This window comes from Urocitellus parryii, chromosome 3, assembly GCF_045843805.1.
Source record: "Urocitellus parryii isolate mUroPar1 chromosome 3, mUroPar1.hap1, whole genome shotgun sequence".
Taxonomy (NCBI): domain Eukaryota; kingdom Metazoa; phylum Chordata; class Mammalia; order Rodentia; family Sciuridae; genus Urocitellus; species Urocitellus parryii.
In genome coordinates, this window is record NC_135533.1 from 76,646,570 (window position 1) to 76,658,672 (window position 12,103).

Consider the following 12,103-nt stretch of genomic DNA (forward strand, 5'->3'; position numbering starts at 1 on the left):
CATATCCTTTCAGAAAAATTGTTGCTTTCATTGAAATAGGAATTACATATGCCCACTCCAATTAATTTTTTTCTGATAGAGAATGACAGTTGCAATCTACTTTTTCCATTTGACCTATTGACTGCAGAATCTGCTTATTCTCATAAATATTTCTTTACATTATCTTCTCAAACTGATTGCACCATTCCTTTACAAGAACTAGTGCTTGGGGGAAAAACAGCATTCATTTAAGATGCCTAGGAGAGGTGTACAGGTCTAGATTTTAAATGATCTGTGCTTGCTGTCCTATTGCAAGTAAGCAAATGTCTTCCTGCCAGGCTCTTCATGCTGACCCCACCACTTTGATGCACTGTGCTCTTTGGCCAAGAGCCTGCAGTTTTATAGCATAGAGACATATTGTATCAAAAATTCCCAAGATACATTGTATCAAAAATTCCCAAGCAATTTAATGCTTTGATTAACCCTCTATCATACAAAGTATGGTTCTGGTTTTGGGGATGAGACTTCCCCAGAGGACAATCATTTTAAAAAATCAAATTAAGCAATGGAAAAATGATGAGCTCCTACAATACTATAAAGTAACAGAATGAGATCTTCCCAGGAGACAAAAATGTATCAACATAGGTCTACATGGAAACTCATGAGAATTTACTTTGACTTTCATTTATATTTGTAGCAAATAAATTGAGATGTCCAGGCCTTTGCTGGGGCAAGGGATTATGGAGGGACCCAGACTGAGAGGCTATCTTTTTTACCTGAATTTGATATCCATAAAATAAGCTAGGGAGTTCCAACGTAGCTTTCCTTCTTTGTCAGACAAGAACCAGCTCTACGTGCTCCTTTGGGTGAGGTAAGGACACACATTGGGATGCTCATTTATATTTTCCCTGCAGTACTAAGAGCCAGGGGGTCTAGAATCAGCAGAGCTGTCTCATTGGAAATCCCATCTCCCTCATGTGGTCCCCATGTGTCTATGCAGCTATCTCCTCCCAAGCCTCTTCTTGTCCCATTCAGAGCACAGTCCCATGCCTTGTGCTGATCCGAGCAGGACTAGAAGTCACCCAGGAAATGCTCGGGAGCAAGACCTCAGTTCTTTGTTTTCTTCTTTATATTGAGGGCAGCTGTTCTCCCACCTTATGGCATGTCAAGAAGGAGTCCCAGGAGTCTCTTTATAACAATCCCCACCCTAGGGAGACTAGAATGAATTAAATCCAGCACCCCAGATGCACATCACGATTATGAGCAACTCTATTTGCTATTCTAAAAAAAAAAAAAAAAAAAAAAAAAAAAAAAAAAAAAAAAGCTTTGCTAAACAAATCTGCCTTACAATGACATCTGCTGGGAGTTTCTGGCACTGGAAGGAAAAAGGCCAAATATCTGACGATAAGAGAACTGCCCAGGGAGAAGAGAACTTGGTGTGAAGAATCAATCTCTCAAATGATCTTCCAAACAAGGAACCGTATCATTAAAAACATAAACTAAACCTCAGGTGAACCCATAATAAATACCAGATGTTGAGCTAAGAAACTAAACCCAAAACATGAATTAACATCCTAATGCGGTGCTATCCAGCTTTTAAAAATTCCATTGAGAATGAAATACATAACCTTATCTTCAGAGACACTTTATCCTTCAGAGTTTCTCACTGCTGAAAATTTGTCATTTCATTTTGAAAATATCAAAGTATTTTTTTTGAGGTTGATGAGATTATTCTTCAGATTCAAGGGAACACTGCTGTACATTTTAGGTCAGACGTGCTTGAGGACTGGTAAACAGCGTTTTCCTTCTAATCTTATGTTTGAATTCCAGTTGACCATGTGGGCCAAACTGTGGGTGTTGGGGTAAATACCCCGCAGTGCCTATGGAGGCCTGTTGTTCCTGGGTGAGATAACAAGGACTTCAAAGAAAGTGATAAGGAAGGTAAGGAGAAGGGAAACTGGCTGCTTCCCTCAACTCCAATCTTTAGGTGGGGGTCAAAGCAGAAAGCCTTGGCTACACAGTAAAGGGAGGTATTCATGAAACTTCTAAAGAAAGCCATCTGCACAGTTGTCATGCAAACTATCCCATGCACTCTCCCTGCTCATACGCAGTGTGGCCCTCCGTCTGTCCCAAGGAGCACATGAGTAATAGTGTCCAAACCCTCTCCATTGAGTCCTTCAAGTTCTATCTTTGGGATTGGCAAATAATATGCAGGGCTTCTGCAGCCTGGGGTTGAATGGTGTGGTAGAAAGACGGGCGTGGAAATGAATCTTTCAGAAAGCTACTGACATTTCCAGTGGCTCTGCCTTCAAGGAGAGATGATGATGATGTCTAAATCAAGATGAATACTACCAAAAACTCCCCTAGTACCCCCTCCTCTGTGGAAGATCAGACACCTGAGGAAGAAGGAATTGCAGGAATTCACAGAAGAATTAGGAAAACATACTGTAACCAGTCATAATCCTACTTAATTGCCCCCACTAAGACAATATTAACAGGAGATGCAATTAACTTAAGTGTTAGCACAAAGTCCAATCTCCAACTGCCACTTAGTCAAAAGATTTTTAAAATGAAACAGAAGCTTTTATTGTTCATTAAGGAAAAAGTCATTAATGTGTGAATTGTATTTGAAGGTATGCTATAATTGCTTTTGAAAGTATGAGAGACAAATTATCTTTGTCCTAGTATCATTCATAGTAATAGTTGAAGCCATTTTGCAGCATGTGATTGGAGAAAGATTTAAACTAAGAAATTCCTGATCTTAAGAAAATTACAATCTCTGGGATTTTCTAAAGAGTATGGAAGAAAATTACAAGAAAAAAAAATGGATAGGTCTTCTGAGAAAAAGTCCCTGGACTGTTAAAAATAAATAAGTAAATAAATAATAACACTATCACATAGTCCTTTGACCTTGGGAGCTAAACTCCATGTCTCGGCTGTTCAGATTTGTCTACCTTTCAGTTCCATATTTGTGTTTAAGGACATGACGAAGCTCAATATGGAATCTAATAAAGTCTGAAGCCTTTGATTCTAGCAAGTCTCACACTATTCCCACAAACTGGCATAGAGTTGATGAACATATGGTTACTTTGTATTCTATAATCCCTTTTTTCATAAATTGAGATTTCATTTTGAGGTGCATCTCCACAAGACCCAAGATTGTGTCTAACTATTCAGTACCATATTTCCAGTGCCTGACTATAAACAGAAAATTTCTGAATAATCTGCAGAGGTAAGAGTTTTCATTTAGACTACTTCTATACACCCAATATGTCCCCCACTAATTCCCCAGGCACTACCCAAGACCCAAGATCAAGTTCGCTTCCCTCACTGTTCTTACCACCACAGTCCTGCCTCCCAAACTTCCACACATCCTACCAAGATAAGTTGTTACCTCTCTTGCCTCCTCTCTTAACTGGATTCCTGAACGTTACTAAATATTCGTTGATCAAATACAAAGCCTAATCATAAACTAGTGAAATGAATAGTGGTAACAATTATAATTAAATTAGCATGGTTTATGTATAGGCAATTACACTTCAATTAGTATCCAATGCCAATAAATACTCTACCTCATTAGTGTAACTCAGTTATTCTCAAAACTGAGTAGCTCTTCAAACTCACCTATGAATCTTATATAAGAATGGAAGTCTGGGCTCCCTAAGACTGTGAATCACTAGGTATAGAGAAAATGAATGTATTGTCCAGGTTTAGGACATTGTATTTCCAAGAAAGATTCCAGCTGAATGCTTATCAATTGACCCAAAAGCATGCCAACCAGTGAGAAGGTAAAGAAGCCAAATAACAGATTTAGAGTTGTTTTATAGATCATAAACAGAAAGCAAAACGTTTTGCCTTTACATGCCAAACTCAACAAATCCTATGCATTTGATCCAATAATTCAGAAGAATTTCTTTGTTGTTGAAGTTATAAACAGGCGTTGGAACCGGAAATCCCCAGTCATGACTATGCCCAGAATAATCTGAAGGAAAAAAAATAAAAAGTAAATACATTGATCCACTGAACCAGAAACTCTGGAAATGGTATTTAATTGTCTATGTTTTTAATTCTCCAAATGAATGTTTTTGAGCAGCAGGGTTTGGAGTTCTCTTTTAAGATATTCCAAATGAATATCTATATTCCCCTTCAAGCCTGTCAGATCTTGCCTTAAAAGAATTGTCTGGTGAGTGAGTCTGAACCCAATTCCACTAGAACTTCCTCATCAGAGTTTCTCAACGGCATTCCAGAAATCCATATTTGGAACTCTAACGACATAAGAAAGTAATAAAAGATTGCCATAGAAGAACACAGAAACTTGGTTTGGGTTAGCTGATCTCTTTCATCCTTCCATGGCACCACAGTGATTGCCTAACCACCTCACTGTCGTGGCATGAATATTTGTAAGTTGCTCTCAAATCTTTCCATTGGCTGTGACTCCACTGTATATACCATTCCTCCTGGAGATAACCTAATATCCTTTCTCTACAGTAGATGGAAAGTGGCTGAAAGATTCAGAAGTGCTCCATTGAGTGACTGTCTTGGCCAGGCTCTGATTTCATGAACTATCTTCTCTCCAAATAATCTTGAAGACAAGTTTCCTTTCAATTGAAAAAAAAAAAAATTTGCCATCGTGAAACTTCCCCTTTGATAACACAGATATTTTGATGCACATCAACGAAAAAAAAAGAAAAGGAGTATGTTTGCCAGTTGGGATTCTGCCCCTTATTATATAAAATTGGAAATGGAAACTGCAGCCTTGATGAAAACACTGAAATTCCAGTAAGTAGGATTAGTCATACTTTTGTGTTCCAGGGTTAGATTTCAAACAGTGAGTAAAAGTTCCCTGAGCTACCAGTGGAAGCAAACATTCTCAAATTAAAATAAAAGAGAAGGACTACACATACTCACCAGAGCCAAAGCAGGAATGAGTAACATTTGACATTTGAAAGGCTGGAATCTCAGCTAACAGCTCTCTCCCAGAGGAGAAACTTCTCACCAAATAGTTGGCTCATTGTGGTCTCTAGCTTTCTTTGAAACAGCAAGCCTAAAGTCTTTAGGGAGAAGGAAAATTAATAAAAACTTCTTTGGCTTAACTCCTCACAGCCTGGGAACTGTTGTAATCAAGCTGAGAAACACTGACCAAGTGAATTTTAAATTATACCATGGTCAGAGAATTGGGAATGACATCAATGGGAACAGACTGACAACAGGCCCAGGCCCCTCGCAGCCACGACTCACTTACTCCGCGTCTTGAGGCTTTTTTATTTCCACCATTAATATATTCTCACTATTTGGGAGGTAACATTTGGACATCAATCTGTTTTGTCCATCAGGATGGTTGCCATTTTAACTGCAATAAAACCTTTCATTATAATCAGAAGAGCAAGTAAGTAAAAGAATGAGTCAGGGATGAAAAAAAAAATTGCACTGTCACCCACACAATTTGTAGGGAGATAGAAAGAAAAAGCATCAGAGAAGTAGAGAGAGAAATTAGAAGCCCTAAACACTTCAGTAAAATAATAAGATTTAATCATGCTCCATACCGCTCATAATTCTTCAGAGTATAAAATAATCCTGTTGTAATATGACATAGTTTCTCAAGGGCCAGGAGTAAAATTTAGTGTTCGTATGTTCTTCTCAATCAGGCACCCTAAATAATCTTTTTTGAAGTTATAAAATCTCTTCACAACCGACACAAAAAATTCAGGCTTCATTGTACTTCTTCAAAATTCCTCCCCATCAGATGAGCATAAATTAAGGAGCCCTTGGTGAACCTGTGACTGGTGCTGACCACTTTCCTTATTCTTTTCAGTCTGGGCAGATTTGTATTCATCCACAAAACAGATAAAGAGAAGAACTGATTACCCACCTTATAAAATAATCTAACAGTTTACAGAAGTTTGCTTGGGGGCCCCTGCTCTTTAACATGCTTCTTCTTCCTACCACCAGCCAGTCTATAGCATGTGCTTTTTCAAAAGCGCTTTTATTAGTTCTCTAGTTCTGCTATAACAAAGTACCATGAACAACAATTGTCTCACAGTTCTGGAAAGCAGAAGTCGGAGACAAGGTGTTGTCAGAGTTAGTTTCTTCAGGAAGTTCAGACCTGTTGTAGGCCTTTCTCCTTGGCTTGCAGATAGCCTTCTTCTCCTGTCTTTTACATTGTCTTCCCTCTATGCGTATTTCTTTGTTCAAGTCCCCTCATCTTGTAGGAAACCTGTCCCAGTGGATTGGGGCCTACCCTAATGACCTTGCTTAAATTTTATTAATTTTGTAACTATCATCTCTCTAAATAAGGATCACATTCTGAAGTCCTAGAGTTTTGTGCTCCAATGTATAAATTTAAGGGAGCCAAATCCAACCCATAACAACCATCTACCCAACTTTATATAGTAAACACTGCTGCCAACATGCAAGGGCGATTTGAATTCCAAAAAGCAAGGATGCCAAACCCACTGGGTCGTGGGTCACCTCGTTTATATCTTTTGCAGGAAGTCGACAGAATAATTTTCCCAAGCAAGTATGCTATGTTAAATGAAATTCATTTCAATCTGGTCACCTATAAAACACTTTTTTTTTCTAAATTTATGTAATGTGTTCTAAATATTATGAAAGTACAAAACTAAAACCATAACAGATAATTATTGTCAATACAGTAACTTTAACTTTTTCTTCATCATCCTATTAAGGTACTTACTAAGCTTTACTCTCCTTTTGTGCATAAAGCCTTGAAACAACAGTTCAGTTCTATCACCTTCTATCATAGGTTCCCAAATCCTGTGTCTCTTCTGGCTCTCACAACCACATATCAACAATCAGCAGAACATTGTTTTCCTTACAAAGAGTTCAACCCCAATCCTATTAAAGATCCCAGACCAGGTCATAGAAACCAGGTCACTGTGCTGGATCACCTGACGAGGACAAGGTTAAAGTCTTCTCCTATAAACCTCTTGTCTTTGGACACAAGTCCATTGAGGCAAAGAGGAATGAGCATATGCTCCCTTGATGAACTATACAACCCAGAAGAGAAAGAGAACTGCACACTTCCTCTCCAAAGAAAATACCTAAAAACCTAAAGTCACAAAGATAGACCTAGAATGTTCTACTTGAAAAATGAAGTCAACATAGGTGTTTTTGGACTTTCAGATGATAGTTCCAGACATATTTAATACACATACACACACACACAAATCCACCCTTGGTTAGATCTAACCCTAAAAGTGTAACTACCTCTACAGATTCTGCTTTTCTTAACTAATCCAAATTAGAAATATAAAGTTGCATCATATAAATCATCTAGGTTAAAAATCATCAAAAATGTCCATTTTATGTAGTTCAACCCAATTCCAGGTTTCATTCATTAATTTAACTTTTTCAGAACTCCTATGTTGACTTCCATTACCAGGTCTGTCCTAGAGGTGCATAAAGTCTATGGGAGACAAATTTTCAATACAATTATGGAAAACTCACTTCCATTAGGGAATGACAAGGTCTGGAATTATCCTTCCTCTGCAAATAACTAAAAATAAGAACAAAATACAGTATATAGCTGTTTAAGATGCTCAGCAAATCCCAAAAGAAAAAATACAAAGAAAAAAAATCTACTAAAGGTGGTTTGGCTGAAGGATAACATGATACAAATTGTTTAAAGACAGAAGTGAAGAAAGAATCTATTTTCAAAAAAGACTATGGGGCAAAAAGTCACATTAAGTACAGAAAAACAAGGATAAGAATACCAGACATCTGTTTAGAAACTCCATAAGCCAGAAGAAAAAAAAAAAAAAACAGGATCTAAAAGTACTAAGTGAAAGAATAAACAAGTGTTCACAGGAAATAAAAGCAAAAATAGACAAATGGGCTAATCAAACTTAAAAGCTTTTAGTCAGCAAAGGACTCAAAAAAGTCATTTAAAAAGCAACCTGCAGCATAACACAGAATATTTGAAAATCATGTATCTGATAAGGAGTCAATATCTAGAAAATGCACAGAACTATTACAACTAAACAAAAAAAAAATCAAATGACCTAATTTAAAAAATAGGAAAAGGATTAAAATAGAGTCATTTCTTTAAAGATAACATATAAATAGCCAATAAGCATAAGAAAAGATGTTCATAGCACTGATCATGAGAGAAATGCAAATTAAAACCACAGTGAGCTATCATCTCAAAGCCATTAGGACAGCTACTGGGAAAACAAAGAGAGAAAATAACAAGTGTTGACAGGCAAGTGGAGAAGTTGGGATCCTGTGTATGCATTGTTGGTGGAGCTGTAAAATGGTGCAACTGCTATGAAACAGTACGGTGTTTCCTCAGAATATTAAAAATAGATATGATTCAGCAATCCCACTTCTGGTATGAATATAAAAGAATTGAAAGCAGTGTCTCAAATTGACAGCCACAAAATGACAAAAAGATAAATACTATATGACATCACTTACAGGAGGCATATAAAGTAGTCAAATTCATAGAAACAGAAAATAAATGCTACACATAAAAAACAAATGGCAAACTAACTACACTACCAATTGCATTAAACATAAACGATCTAAATCTCCAAGTAAATGACAGAGATTATTAGTCTAGAAAAAAAATAGTAATCTTGACTATGTGGTACCAAGAAACTTCTTTAAAATATAATGCTATAACTAGTATAAAATAAAGTTAGGGTAAAAGATCCACCATGCAAAAAAAAAAAAAAACTCCTTATGAGGAAACAAGAATTTCTATATTAATATCAGAATAAATATAACCATCTGCATTAGCCAAGTGCCACCAAGGCTTTTGCCTTGTTTTATTCTCAGTGTGATTTTGCAGTCTCACGTGCTTCTATTCATAGTGCCACAAGCTAGTCTAGCTCAGTCCATAAGCTTCAACTATGAACTCCCTAGACCTTTGTAGAACTCACTTCAACCCAGACTTCATTCAATTACAGGGTCCTGTGAGGTCTGCAGCTTTTGAGAGAGTCACATGCTTTCTTGGTTAAAAACAGAACCATCTCCACACAAGTCATCTGTTCCTAAACTCTGCTTTCTTCTCCAGACTTAGTTATTGAGCATTAGGTCAAAATCCATGTGGTTTTATTCCAAGCAGCATCTAAGTGTTGCCATACTTTGTAGAAGCAGATCACTACGGCAGGAATGGTTTCTGATTCTACCACAATGGAAACACACAGACGGACAAAAGGGTTCCATCTTTTCCCCAGAACTGCTCCATTTTTCCGTACCGCAAAATGAACATGGGCATCATGTTTTAGAATGAACATTCTTTAAAACCAAGCTGTTTTTATTCTCGTGTTCACACAGTTAATCATTGATACACTTGTATCTGTAGAGCACTTTGCATCTTTAAGAACAGTTCCAGCCATTTCATGCTCTCTGGCATCCTCTGGAGATTAAGAGCAGTAGGTAGTAGAATCTGACTGCTGGCACTTAAATACTTGCTCCCTATCAAAATCACTGACCAACTATGCAAACTTGGGCTAGTTATTTAAACTCTTCAAGTCTGAACTGTTTATAGAGAAGGAAATGAGTAGATTTTCAATTTAAAGTAGAAAAATCAAAGCCACAGATATTATATAAGGTGTTTTTAAATCATCTACAGAGTAAGAGATCATGGATTATGATTCCCATATTTTTAATGTGTTTTGTCTCTCCTCGCCATTTCTACTGCCAAGTATGTTAGGCAACTTTTAAAATTGCTTACAGTGATCACCTCCTCCTGGTATTCACATCCTTGTGCAATCTCTTCCCCATGAGTGTTTGTGGGATATAATGACTGGTTTCTAACAAATAAACATAGCAAACTATTGGGAGATCACTACTGAGATGAGGTTTTAAAAGACTGTGTTCTCCCTCTGACTCGGACACTCCCCCCACCCCTGCTTGCTTGCTTGTTCTCCTAACATAAGCTGCCATGTTGTAAGCCACCCCATGGAGAGGTCCTTGTGGCTAGGAATGATGATCTCTAACCAGATTCTAGGAAGAAACCCAAGACTCCAGCCAACCCACAAGGAACTGGCTTCCACGTGAGTGAGCTTGGAAGTGAATCCTCCCCTAATCAAGCCTGAATGGCTGGAGCCTTGGCTGTGACCACAGGACACAGCCAAGACATGGCCAACTTCTCGACCCACAGAAATGTGACTTGGTGTTTTTTGCTTCAGTCTACTAGGTTTGGGATAACTTGTTACACGGCAATACTGAACTAAGACACCTAGGTTACGATAGCCTTCATATAGGTATCTCTACTTCTCTTATTGCCTGTCCAGAGTACAATCAGACTTCAGCTTCTAAACAAGTCTGATCAAGTCATTCCTAAGCTCAAAGACATGCAAGGCCTCCCTCTTCTTCCAGAATAAAAGTCAAAGTCTTTTAAGGATCTAAGAGATCTTGCCTTCGGTTCTCTCCTAAAATCCTACTACTCACTCACTGTATCACATGTACTGGGTGTGCTTACTCCCTGGCCTTTGCATTGGCTTTGCCCTTCCCTGAAAAGCCTTCCCAGATAGCCGCATATCTAACTCCTTGCCTCTCTGAAACGTTTGATCCTAAGTCCTCTGCTGGGCAGGCCTGACCTGACCATCCCATCCGGTTGTAAGTTGCCACATTTCTTCTCTTTCCCACCCTAATTCTCTGCATCCATAACACAAATCTCTTTCCAACTTATTGCATCTTCCAGGAGGAAGATAGTTTAAAAACCAACAACACTGATAAACTAAAAACATGAATCACATTTCCTTATTCCTTATTACAAAATAAGAGCTCACAAACCCTATATGAGAATACTTGATAAGAAATAAGATATTTGCCTGCCAAAGAAGAAGGAGTATTATGCTATAGCATACTTCCCATGTTGTGCAAAAGTCTGAAATAGTCCCCAGGCATCCCTCATATTTATCAGCACTTAATTGTTAATCAGCAATTCTATTTCTTTGTTCAGTTTTATGGTTTTATGTCATACCTTAATGCTAAAACCAATTCCTTAGTAACAGAAGCAAGATTCAGCTTGTTGGGTTCCCACAAATAAAGAACGCTTTATTCTGCTCATTTCCTTCTTAGTTGAAAGGCATTCCCTCAAATGTGGTTAGCCAGCTCATTCCCAAGGCAGCCTTTGTGTCCAGGTGGGGGTGGTATATGTTACCTCCAAATATGCAAAGTGCAATGGCCCCCACTGGGTGCGTTAATGGGCTGCAAAGTTTATCAGTCCCAACAGAAGAAACACCCTGGTGTTCTGATACTTGAAATCTGAGCTTGCAGCTGTAACTCCCCTCCTTCCCTCTCCCTCTCTCCCAGGTTCACTAACCTGCATGCACGTGCGCACACACACACACACACACACACACACACACACACACACACAAACACAGAGTTAGGGTTCTTTTCCAAAGCTGCCTTAGGCTGACTTACCACTTAACAGCTGTGTGATGACAAGTGAGAACAAAAGAAACTGAATGATTTATACCTAACTTCTAAGGCTGATCCAAATGTTTTCTGGGCCCAGTCACAATAATTGAATACATGTACACATACACCCACACCCACGTGCCCCCCACACACATACATACACACACACACACACACACACACACACACACATCTTGGAGCACTTTAAGATTGACAAGAAAAGGGAAGTCAAACTCTGGCCTCCAGAGACAGCTACTTACAAAGAATATCAAGCAAATCTAACATGCGTCAATAGAGTCCATAGTTCTAGGGCCAAGCAACTTATGGGGGCCTCTGATGAGATCCAGGACACTGCAGGCTGAACACCCAGGCCAGGCCCGTCTGTAGACACCACTGACACAGCTCCACATCAAAGGGATCAGTTACACGGGCACTTGGACAGATCTGCCCTACCACTCTCAGAGCTGACCTCTGTGAATCCAGAGTGACCCCAGCCCCTAGAGTTGCACCCATGGGTGAGATAAGGGTGGAGAGAAGAGGAATAGAGGTGGGAGGGCCAAGAGCAGCCTCCACATTACCCTTAAGAACAACAGCTCCCAGCTAACCCTGCTGAAGAAGGAGCCAGTGCCTTTCACTTGCCCGGACCTTGTCCCTGTCCTTGATGGCCACTACCTTCTCTGCCAGGACACCACTCCTGGACTGAATGTTATCTACTCAAAAAAATATA